General features: G+C 43.1%; 1 protein-coding gene across 5 annotated transcripts in view; it reads left to right on the top strand.

The window, feature by feature from the left end:
• The window catches only part of atxn1a (ataxin 1a), a 134,203-nt gene extending 131,552 nt beyond the window's left edge, over positions 1-2,651 (top strand). For all 5 annotated transcript variants that reach the window (XM_076301086.1, XM_076301083.1, XM_076301085.1 and 2 more), the window contains one exon: positions 1-2,651. This exon is cut by the window's left edge and continues 1,054 nt beyond it. The gene's annotated coding sequence lies outside the window, so the exon portion shown is untranslated.
• The last annotated feature ends 9,320 nt before the right edge of the window (positions 2,652-11,971 follow it).

Below are 11,971 nucleotides of genomic sequence, written 5' to 3'. Positions count from 1 at the left end.
GACTGGCACGCCAGGCTGCGGTTGGCATCTCCTCTCAGGGTACCATGGCGGAAACGCTTCTTCACTGGTGAAGAGGTCGACATGATGCCTGTTATCCTGAGCTAGTTATCACACCTTTAGCGTCGTTTTAGTTTAAAACACTTCATTTCTTATCGATTCCCTAGTTTTTGCTTTTGTTTTTAAGCTGAGAGCTCCATGCTGTTATGCTGAGTCTCTGTGAAGTCATCAAACAGTGACAGACTGGCTGATGATGTCATCAAGCAGTGCCAGTCGCTCCTAGAGAAAGAGGGAAACTAAACTATTAATGGAGTCGGCTTCATGTAATCCCCCTTTTGGAATGTTTCCCCCATTTCTACTAGTTTGTTTTGTTTTTCCTTCTTTGTAACGATGGATAGTTTTCTATCTGTGATGAATGTGTAATCTAAACCTTCAGGTCAGGGCTCCCCTCCAGTCACATACAACCTGGAAGATGGGTCATTTGTGTGTGTGTGTGTGTGTGTGTGTGTGTGTGTGTGTGTGTGTAGTGAGTTTGGGTAATACTAGAAGAGATGACTACATGTGACTCATCATTCTTTTGGTGCAATGTTGTGTATTTGTTTTTTCCTGTGTTTAGTCTTTTTAATAAGTGATGTGTGTGTGCGTGTGTGTGTGTCGTGAGGACAGTGTATGTCGTGTGGAGTGAAGTGGAGTGGGGAAGCACAGGTGATCGTCTTGAAGCACTTAACACACCTGTTCCTCTCACAAACCAGCCAATTATGAGCAGAGAGGCAGCAATCGACAGATTATGACAATAATGATCTCACCCATTATTATTATTATTATTATTGAACTCAGTACTGTATGTTGTGTGTGTAAGTCTGAATGCTCTGTGGCTATGACGAGAGCTCAGGGGTCAAAGGTCAGGTGACCTACGACAGGCACAGGTAACGTGACAGGTGACCTGGTGACCAGGAGGCGGGAAAAAGGAGAAGAACCAGACGTGCCCATGGAGAGCACTACCAGGGTCTACCAGACGAGGGCGCTGCAAAGCAGCTCAAGCACATGGAGAAAGAATCAGAGAATCTAAAGTAATAAAGCCATTATATTCTAGAGAGAGAGGGAGAGGCAACGTGAGAGAAAGAGTGAGCGAGAGAGAGAGAGAGAGAGAGAGAGAAAGAGTGAGCGAGAGAGAGAGAGAGAGAGAGAAAGAGTGAGCGAGAGAGAGAGAGAGAGAGAGAGAGAGAGAGAAAGAGAGAGTGAGAGAGAGAGTGAGAGAGAAAGAGAGAAAGAGAGAGTGAGAGAGAGAGAGAAAGAGAGAGAGAGAAAGAGAAAGAGAGTGTGAGAGAGAAAGAGAGAGAGAGAGAGTGAAAGAGAGAGTGAGAGAGAAAGAGAGAAAGAGAGAGTGAGAGAGAGAGAGAAAGAGAGAGAGAGAAAGAGAGTGTGAGAGAGAAAGAGAGAGAGAGAGAGTGAAAGAGAGAGAGATGAGTAGGAGAAGGTTCAGCCACAGAATGGTGAAGTCTCTTTGGATGGTGTCATGTGATCATGAGTGTGTACTGTACATGCATGAACGTGTGCAGGCAAACAAATACATACACACACACACGCATACACACACACACACACACACGCACTAAAGATGTGCTTTAAAGTTGATGTATTTTATAAGTTTGTATACAGTACATTAACATGCCGTATCATATGACACCTTAACTGGTGAGCAGGTTAGGACACACACACACACACACACACACACACACACACACACACACACACACGTCATGCGACAGCTTAACTGGTGAGCAGGTTAGGACACACAGACACACACACACATACACACGTCATGCGACACCTTAACTGGTGTGCAGGGTAGGACACACAGACACACACCATGTTTTTACACCAGACTTTAAACCGTAGATGTGTAGTGATGTTAGTGGTCTGTTGTGTGCGAGTGTGTACGCCTTTGATTATGTGTGTGTGTGTGTGTGTGTGGTTAGCGTCTGTATTATATAATTTTTATTATATAGGTATATGTCCAGTGTTTCTGTTAAAAAATCTACTTAAGAGAATCTTGCAATTTGCACATCTGGAGAGTTACCGTAGTAACATAACTTTTTTTTTTTATTGTTCTCCTCTCTTTTGTTTTCTTTTTCTGTTTGTTTGTTTTCTTTTTGTTTTGTTTTTCTCTTTTGTTTTCGGTTTTCAGCCCAAATGCTGGAAACCCGTTTTGCTGAGATGTAGCAGTGACCTGTCCAGCAACTGACCCCTAAAGCACACTCTCACACACACACTCTCTGTGGACAAACACACGTGACCTGTAGCTCTCTCTCTCACACACACACACACACACATTACATTACACACACACACACACACACATTACACACACACACACACAAACACGGTTGTGCTGCAGAGGAGAGTGTGTGTTCAGAGAGTAGGGGGCGGGGCTAGATCTTGGGCCCATGGCCTGCATACTTGTCAAGCTCTCCGATTGGCCTCATTGATAAGATGGGCGGGACAGGTGACGGGTGACAGGCAGGCTGGCATCGCCGGTCGCCATGGTGATGCTAAGACGAGACAGGTGGAGGGAGGAGGAGGAGGAGAGAGCGCCATGAATGCGATTTGAAAATGCTTTATTTTTGATAATAAAACAGGGTTTCTCAGATCAATCGCATGCTACCACTCTGTCTTTATTTTCTGTTGGACATCACATCACATCACTCTGTCTGTCTGTCTCTGTGTGTGTGTGTGTGTGTGAGAGAGAGAGAATGATTCCCTTGTGAGAGATTGTATTTACACATATATTTTCAACATTGCATGTGTTGTGGTGAAGGTAATTGGTTATATGTTAAAATATTTGTTAAAATGTCAACTTTTGTCCAAAACCGGTGATATATATTTAGTCAACAAATTTATTTAATCAACTCTTGGTTAAAATTGGTTAAAGTTTTAAATACTCATAGATCAGTACTGTGTTGTGTGTTTGTGTGTGTGTGTGTGAAAGAGTGTGTGTACAAGTGTGTGTTCATCTATCGCTGTCAGTGTGTGTGAGCTTCTCTCTGTGAATTACCTTGTGTGTGTGTGTGTGTGTATGTGTGTGCCTCTCTGTGAAGGATTACCCTGTATGTGAGAGTGTGTCACTTCATCATTTTGTTGTCCCAGCCTGATCATTAATCATGTCACTCCCTCAAGATAAACTCCAGTATACACACACACACACACACACACACACACAGTTATCAAAGACCTCAGAACCTCATCGGACTCCTTTCAGCAATAATGTCAGAACCTCACACACACACACACACACACACTCACTGGGATATAGGCACATTTTAGAACCTGTCACATGCAGTTGAAAATGCTTCAGGGATATGTTAATATATGCAGTTAAGATGCAGGTTTGGGTGTGTGTGTGTGTGTGTGTGTGTGTGTGTGTGCCACACACCACCTATTTGTTTACTTGTTTACAACTGCTAGCTAATGGTAGAGCTCTGCTACCGTGTGCAGGCAGTTGATTTCACTCACAGGCACACACACACACACTCCTGTCTCCTCATCTCATCTCTGCTTCAACTCTTTGTCCAGCTCTCACACCTTGATCATCTGACCCCTATTACACCGTGTTCCAATTTGAAAAGTGTGTGTGATTGTGTGTGTGTGTGTGTATGTGAGTGTGAGTGCGTGTGTGTGTGTGTTTTGGACTACTTAAGGTCAGGAAGGAAAGACAGGAGTTTAGACAATTGTTTTACTCAGGGAGGGAGTAGAAGATGGTCTGTGTGTGTGTGTGTGTGTGTGTGTGTGTGTGTGTGTGTGTGTGTGTGGTCTCTGTGTTTTTACTGTTTGTCTGTTACCCCTTCTCTACACCTGCCCAACCTGCCACATGTGGCCTTCATAATGTCTTTGGCTGTTTCGCCTGTGACAGTGTGTATAGGTTTGTGTTTTTGAAGCTTCTTGAAGCATCTGTATCCTGAATGTATCTCTGCCTGTGTGTGTGTGTGTGTGTGTGTGTGTGATCCTGTCCTCCGGCACCTCTGACGTAACTAAGCGGATCCTCGCACACTTCAGGTGAAAAGGAAAGCAACTTGACCACGTTTCTAGTGAAGCCCAGTGAGCAGATGAACAGCCCAGGGCACATTTGAGTTTCAGGAGTAGACTTGATCATACTGTTTCAGCATTTTGCTCTGTTCCTGGACCCCCGGTATGTGAGAGGTGTGTGTGTGTGTGTGCGTGCGTGTGTGTGTGTGTGTGTGTGTATGGTTCCCACCTCACATCCCAGTGTCCTCATACAGCGGTTAAAAGAGAGAAGGACAGAAAAAGAGATAAAAGATTTCAGAGTTCTCTCTCCTCTGGAGTTTAAATTCATCAGCCCTCCACCTGCTCTTGGGTCCAGCAGATAGAGAGGGCTGGAGTGTGTGTGTGTGTGTGCGCATCTGTGTGTGTGTGTGAGTGCGTCTGTGTGTGTGTGTGCGTCTGTGTGTGTGTGTGTGTGCGTCTGTGTGTGTGTGCGTCTGCGTCTGTGTGTGTGTGTGCGTCTGTGTGTGTGCGTCTGTGTGTGTGTGCGTCTGCGTCTGTGTGTGTGTGCGTCTGTGTGTGTGCGTCTGTGTGTGTGTGTGTGTGTGCGTCTGCGTCTGTGTGTGTGTGCGTCTGCGTCTGTGTGTGTGTGCGTCTGTGTGTGTGTGTGTCTCTGCCCGGTATGTCCTTGGGAGAAGGTCTGGTCCACATGTACAAATCAGGTACCCCTTCCCTGTCTCCCTATGAGTGTGTGTGTGTAAGTGCGTGCGTGTGTGTGTGTGTGTACAGTTTAAGCATGTCTACAACCTTTCTTGAGGTGTGTGGCAGCCAGTGGCGGTGGATGAGAGGTAAAGGCTGTGAAATGTGAATGTTTAGAGAATGTTAGAGAGAATGTTTAGAGACTAACGTTAATGTAACACCTCTGTAACACATTGTGTGTGTGATGGCGAAAGGAAAACCAGCAGTGAAACTGAGGAGGGGAAGAAGGTGGCACATGTCATGGCCCAAAACCGACTTCCCACACACACACACACACACACACACACACACACACTGACTCTGGTGTGTCATTCAAATGAGGTCCAGGACGCAGGACACGCCATCGTTCCCTCTGGACCACAGGACACAGAGAAGAGAACAAACTGGACACAGAGAAGAGAACACACTGGACACTACAGGACCTGCAAGGACGTCATTCCCCAGCACGTCAATCAGACAACAACCCCTGCACTAGTCTGTGTGTGTGTGTGTGTGTGTGAGTGTGTGAGGGAGGTCTGTAAAACACGGGAGATCACATGTTGAAATGGTCATGAAGGATGTTGAGACTGAGCGTCCAACACCACGTGAGGTGTCATGGAAACACATCGGCCATCCAGTGAATGAACCAATCAGTGTCCAGCACGGAGATGACACTGTTTGAATTGACCAATCAGGGACAGGCACAGGGAGATGACACTGTTTGAATTGACCAATCAGGGACAGGCAGAGGGAGATGACACTGTTTGAATTGACCAATCAGGGACAGGCAGAGGGAGATGACACTGTTTGAATGGAGAATGCTCACACAGCCTAGAGACTGGACATTTGCCCAGGCCAGCAGTTTAGCAGTGCCACCTAGTGACTGGACATTTGCCCAGCAGCACCACCTAGTGACTGGACATTTGCCCAGGCCAGCAGTTTAGCAGCGCCACCTAGTGACCGGACATTTGCCCAGCAGCGTCACCTAGTGACTGTCCAGCAAAAATGTTCAAATGTGTATTTTTACAATCAGCGGTCACAGCAAAGAGGAGTGTTATGGTGTGTGTGTGTGTGTGTGTTAATGGAAGAAGAGAAGAGGGTTGATTATGGTCGGTTCTGCACGCACGACCAAGGACTTCTGATTCTGCTGTTCTTCTACTTTCTTATTTTATTTTGTTAAAGAAATGTGTTTTTCAGCCTTTATAAAGGGGCAGGTAGATGATGACGAGATTGTATGAGTATTTATAAAGGGGCAGGTAGATGATGACGAGATTGTATGAGTATTTCTGTTAGACAGGAAGCCACGGTCATTCCACAGGAAGTAGGAGACATTTCTAGAAGCTTCTGGGATGTGTGTAGGGTGACGTTGGGGCGTTGGTGATTAAGGTCTTCCACTGTGGGGAGAAGAAGAGTGTTTTGTGCGTTTGTGTTGCATTAGAGGACTCTGGGTGCTGAGTTTGTGTTGCATTAGAGGACTCTGGGTGCTGAATCACTGTGTTGCATTAGAGGACTCTGGGTGCTGAATCACTGGTTTGCATTAGAGGAATCTGGGTGCTGAATCACTGGTTTGCATTAGAGGACTCTGGGTGCTGAATCACTGTGTTGCATTAGAGGACTCTGGGTGCTGAATCACTGGTTTTGCTAACTAGTACGATATATGCCCAAGGAAATGGATGATGCTCGGGTTCCTGTACAAGCCCAAGCAGGAGCTTAACGTAAGACACGACTGTTAAGACAGTTCTTTAGGTGAATGTGTAAGCCCTGTGTGTGTGTGTATGTGTGGATTGGTGGGGTAGTCTACAGCCATGGCAACTAGAGAGCATTTGGGCCAGTAGCATTGGTGGTGTGTGGGGGGTGTTCAGGCTGTTTTGGAGGATAACGCACCTTACTGTACTTCCTGAAGGAGAGGAGGCTGTTTTGGAGGATAACACACCTTACTTACTGAAGGAGAGGAGGGTGTTCAAGGTTTTGGAGGATAGTGCTCTTTAGGGTGTTCAAGGTTTTGTTCTGAAAAGTTTTTGTTTCCCTGTTTTTCTTTTAGTTTTCTTATTTAGTTTTCTTTCCATATGCGATGCGTGCATCCTCTGTGGTCTGTGTAAAATATTATACTTGCACTAGCTTTTTGTAAAAAAAAAAACAGTAAATAAATATGAAAGAAAAAAAAGAAATAAAGAAAGCAAACTAATATAACAAAATGGAGGAAATTAAATGAAATTCTATTTTCTAACTGTGGTGTGTCTGTTTGTAGGACACACTCACATGGTTTTCTTTTAGGATTTTAAGGTCCCTTTTGCGTCCTCGGCCTGTTTTTCTAGGTAGAACTTATTTCATTATTATGGATAACAAAACAATATTGATTCAGGTTGTGAACACATTTGTTAAACACGTAAACAAAAGAAGCTGACCTTGTACCAGTACAAGTTTATTGTTTCAGTATACATGACATGTACTAATAAACAACTCCAGTGCCAACTGCAAGGCTCCGCACGCTCTCTGGTTTTGTATGGGTCCATGACTGCTAGTTTGTTGGTGTGTGTGTGTGTGATACTCTGGTTTTGTAAGGGTTATGGTTAGTAAGGTGTGTGTGTTTGTGTGTGTTTGGTCAGGTATGGATATTCATGGTGTGAATAAGGATGATTTTGTCAGGGTTGGGGTTAGAAAGGTGTGTGTGTGTGTGTGTGCGTGTGTATGTGTATTTTGCAGTACAGTAGTACCGGTATACAGTTTCAAATATTAGTGATTTATAGGACAGCATGACTGCTAGTTTGTTGGTGTGTGTTAGTTATGTATTATTGATTTATAGGACAGTATGTCAGCTAATTTGTTAGTGTGTGTGTGTGTGTGAGTTAATACTATTGATTTATAGGGCAGCATGACTGCTAGTTTATTGGTGTGTGTGTGTGTGTGTGTTATAACACACGTAATAAGTAAGGGGTTAAAGGCAGGCGTTTATCGGGGACTGAAAGAGTGGATTTAGCGAGATCTTTGAGAAGCCAGGGTATACTAACCAGCAGCAGACCTAAGGACACAACATAACTTAAACAAGACAAAATACAATCAACAGATACATAGCTGGAGTACACTGGCACTTATGGATGGTCGCTGAGGATGGTTTAGCATATAACTTAAACACAAGAGATAAAAGAGTAATTCTCGTGCTGACTGAGTGAAATAAGATTAAAGTGAAACAAAGCACTGCTCCAGAGCCGAAAGTAAATGGGTGTTTAGAATATGTGAACCAGCACCACAGTCCCTGTAAAGAAGTAAATAGTTAGAGTGAATTGGTGATGTAGCCTAATAATTGCTGATTGAGAATTGATTGACTGATTGATTTGATTATATGACAATTGAGAATTATGTGATTGAGATTCGGGGAAATATGGATATTCGAGAGTGAATTGCAAAATCTAATGATTTAACAAGGCAAGTTCACTATTCTGCTGCTCCTGCTGTGGTGGGGTAAAGACATGGAGAGTACAGGGTTAGCGTATAGCTTAGATAAGGAGGTAAGTAAGTTGACACCACATGACCTGGATGAAGTAAGATTAAATATGAACCAAAGCAATGTCCCTCGATGGACGTTTTGGCTATAGGCCAACGTGAACCAGCCCCGCATCCATACATGAAGTAGATAATTACAGTGAGTTAGGGGACTAGCCTACTCCACTGCCGACAGATGCATACCCTTAAATTAGAGAGAGAACCATTTACATTAAATGAAGATGAGCTGCTCCTGAAATTGAAAGATTAAGATGTTAAGTAATGAAGAACTGGGAAGGAATGCCATCACTGTGCTTGCGGCTGCCATGACGTAGGCCTAATGGGGGATTACGAATGATGACATTGACATGACGAATGAAAAAGTATATGAGTGAGTGCGGTATTGGCCTGAAGGAGACTTCGTGCCTGCTAGAGGTGTTGCTCTTTTGGCAGAGAGGAGTTTGAGGAAAGCTCTTGTTCTAGTCCCTACAGCCTGAAGACCTGCAAGGAGGAATGAAGTGGTTAGAGAGGAGACATATAGCATTTTCAAAAGGACCATAGCACGCAGGCAAATAAACAGCCATGATACATTTACGTTGCCATTAGTTAAATCAACAAACAATGTATGGGCCTACATATTATGTAGACACATTTAACCAATGATAGTAACAGACAATAATGATCAGCCATACATGAGATAATAAAAATAAGATTAATCTATGTCCTTCAGGTGCATCGGAAATATTATGGGTTAATGACATTAGTAGGCTACAGCCCTGCAGACAAACCAACAGCATAGCAACTAACATCCCGTCTCCTGAACTGCAGTCACTAAACAGACCAGTGCTCTGCAGCAGAGTAGCCTACTTTTGTCCCTGTTGGCCTTCCATACACAACAGTAGCCTGACCAGCGAGACAATTTGCTGAGGATGTGGACCTAGCAAAGCTGTATCATGGCAAGGAAACCATCGCGAATGCCGATAACTGGAATAACTGAGGTTTAAGAAGGTTCCGTATGTTAATGGTAACAGCGTAGCCTGATAAGTCTGACGATTTTCGTCAGAAAGTTTAGCAACCATATTTGCGTTGTCAGCGATACACGTTAACATCATTAAGCAACTAGGATCTAACACGAGACTAGGTGAAAGAGAAAACCCTTAAAAGCCGTGGAACTTCCGTCTTCCGTTGATAAGACCGGGCGGACAACCTGAACAGTGGCAACAATTTGGCCTACCTTAGCCTACTCTCCGACGTTTACGAGCTACTAAGCTACATTAGTGGAACCCCCGAGACTTTGGTGATCATTCTCTGGTTCAACTCAGTTGAAGCGGACGTAAGGTAAGCTACTGGTCTGTGACTGTATCACATATTAAAAGTTGTGGCGAAGTAAATGACTAGCTACCCATGCATGATACGGAACATCGAAAATCGGCACCTGAAAGCAACAGGCAGGTGCAAAGTAAAGTGATTATAAAGGCTGATGCAGACTGGTGATTGGTCGGAAGTAATGAATGAATGAGTGACGCATGCATTGAGTCTACCTGACAGAATTTAACGCTAACGCTTCCATTTCCCTCGTCAGGAAAGGCGGCTGACAATTTGAGTGTGAAGGCTTAGCACCGCCACTGCACACAACCGCGAACCTAGAAACATTCCCGAGGTCTATCTAACATAACTTACCTACTGAATCCTCGGTTATCGCTGAATCAAGTTATGAATTTACTCAACGTAATACCAATATTATCAAACTAACTAGAGTTATACGTAACGTCCTCTCTAGACGTAGCAGCTACGAGTGTGTTGCTAATTGATGGCAGCTAACGCCAGCTTGCTTGCTTACTTGTCTAGCCGAGTCGTTAAAAACATTCAAATAGAAAATACAAATTAATTGTAACTTACATTGGGTGTGGTAGGAAAATGTCGTCGTAGTTTGTTGGACGAAGCAGACACCAAGAACGTAAACTGTCTTGAAGAGAATTGAGCAGTGTGGTTCAAAAGCGATTAATTACAGGATGTGTAGGCTAGTTTAGGGAGCACCTGATTGTATGCAGGTGGACCCGCACCTGATTACTTTAAGACCCTTCTCAATGAGCCCCCTTTGTGGAGAGAAAAATACGTTTTTTAACTTTTTAACCCCCTATTTCTCAAAAAGTATAAACGTTTAAAAAAATCTGAAATAATAACTCTCTTGTCCAACTCCAGACCTACACAACGGTTATTTCAACATGTCTGTACGTTAAGCGGTTAGAGCTGCATTCGTTTTTGAAAAGGTTATAATAATAATAACTAGAATGTAATGCCAGAGGAATTACAATAGTGGATGGAAATCTGCTGGCTTAATGTTGGTGGGGAAATTCCTGGAAAAAAAAAACATTAAATCACTTAAGGCGAGACACTACAGGTGAATAGGGTAACATTTTTAACAAGCAGATATCACTATGAAACTTCCCCAGTTGATTACTTACATTAATATGAGAAAAATTATTACAAGTTTGCTGTAATTTAATGTTTACATATCCAAATTAGGCATTATCTAATTAAATATGCGCTAATTTGCATACATTTTAAGGCACGAAACCTGAGCATTGGATACAGCCAGGTTCAAAATTATGTTTTCATAGTGTTCAGATATTAGATGGGAAAACATTTACAGAGGGATTTATGAATATCTACTTTTGTTATCCTGTAATTCAGAAAATTATGTCACTAGCCCTAAAAAATCGCTTTTTTCCATGTTTTTAGGCATAAAATGTCATGTAAGTCAGGCTAGGAATAATATATCAGCAAACCCCTCTGTAGAAATCTTCGACATATAGTTAGGCATAAGTCTAGAAAGGTTGGTGTATGTACGTGCTTCTGAAGTGGAGTTTTTGAGCTCAGAGTGTGAGCGGAAACTCATTTTGAGAAAACAGCCTTGAAAGACAATGAGATTCCGTTCTCAGCCTAGACTCGCCTTTGAACTTTCCAATCCAATCCAATCCACTTTATTTATATAGCACAGTTTAAACAAACACAAGGTTCCCAAAGTGCTGTACAGCAAGATAAGAAACACACAAGACACCACAGAAGCACAATAATAGGATAAAGTATTACAATTTAAAAGATAAAAAAAAAAAAAACTAACTAAAAATAAATGTAAAAATAAATACAAGTAAGAAGACATAAAAACTAAAATAAAAGTAAAAAGAGATTAAAAACCAACTCAAATCCAATAAATAAAATAAAATAGAATAAATAAAGTATACTGCCCACATAACACATCTACATACCATCAACACACTACCTGGGGTTAAAAGCCAGAGAAAAGAGGTGAGTTTTTAGATGGGACTTAAAAAGAGACAGTGAGGGGGCCTGTCTGATGTGAAGGGGTAGATTGTTCCATAGTTTTGGAGCTGCAACGGCAAAAGCTCGTTCCCCTCTACATTTTAGCCTGGCTCTGGGCTCTGTCAGGAGCAGCTGGTCAGCTGACCTGAGACAGCGGCTGGGAGTGTATGGGTGGAGCAGCTCAGAAAGGTAAGGTGGGGCAAGCCCATGCACGGCTTTAAAAGCAAATAAAAGAGTTTTAAAATGAATTCTAAAATGGACAGGCAACCAGTGGAGTGAGGCTAAAATAGGTGAAATGTGCTCATACTTTCGTGTACTAGTTAAAAGACGAGCAGCAGCATTTTGTACCAGTTGCAGACGAGCAACGGAGGACCCGCTAACCCCCATATAAAGTGCATTGCAGTAATCCAGCCGGGTGGTCACAAAGGCGTGG

This window comes from Alosa pseudoharengus, unplaced genomic scaffold, assembly GCF_046254945.1.
Source record: "Alosa pseudoharengus isolate Yale_2024_CS ecotype anadromous, Long Island Sound unplaced genomic scaffold, YU_APseudo_1.1 YU_APseudo_1.1_scf_23, whole genome shotgun sequence".
NCBI lineage: Eukaryota > Metazoa > Chordata > Actinopteri > Clupeiformes > Clupeidae > Alosa > Alosa pseudoharengus.
Note: the sequence above shows the minus strand (reverse complement) of the source record. Positions and strands in the feature narration are given on the sequence as shown.